The following is an 802-nucleotide window of genomic DNA, read 5'->3' on the forward strand; positions in this document are numbered from 1 at the left end:
AGGTTCTAAAGTAGCTATTGACCATCTTCTGAATTTCCACTGGTTCTGCAGTAGTTATAACCTTGTCATTCCTTATTGCTTGTTTTTTCTTTCCTCTTTTTGATGAACTTAGATAGGGGCTTGTCAATTTTATGTAATCTTTCAAAGAACCATCTTTTTGATTAGTTAACTCTTTGAAGTGTTTTCTTCATCTCAGTTGAATTAATTTCTCCTCTAATCTTTATGATTTCTTCCTGTTTTTGGACTCTGGGTTTGGTTTGCTATTCCTTTTCTAGATGTTGGAGGTGCATCATTAGGTAGGGTGTTTATTTGTTCCCATTCTGTTTTCCTAATGTGAGTTCACAGTTATGAATTTCCCTCTGAGAACTGCTTTCATCATATCTCATAAATTCTGATAAGTTGTGCTTGAATTTTCATTGAATTGTAGATATTGTTGAATTTCTTGTTTAATTTCATCTGTGATCATCGGTTGCTTCATACGGTGTTGTTTAATTTCCATGTGTTTATGGTGTTTTTCTGTTTTCTGGTCTTATTTATTTCCAGTTTCAATACACTGTGGTCAGATAATATGCATGGGATAATTTCTATTCTCTTACATATACTTTAGCATGCCCTATGGACCAATATGTGGGCTATTCTAGAAAATGACCTATGTGCAGCTGAAACAAATGTATATTCAAATGTTGTTGGGTGGAACACTCTGTATATGTCACTAAGTCCATTTTTTCCAAGCTCTGCTACTTCTTTTCTAATTTTTTGTCTGCTTGACCTAACTTTTTGGGATGAGGGTATGTTAAATTCT

Source organism: Octodon degus, unplaced genomic scaffold, assembly GCF_000260255.1.
Source record: "Octodon degus isolate 3935 unplaced genomic scaffold, OctDeg1.0 scaffold00064, whole genome shotgun sequence".
NCBI lineage: Eukaryota > Metazoa > Chordata > Mammalia > Rodentia > Octodontidae > Octodon > Octodon degus.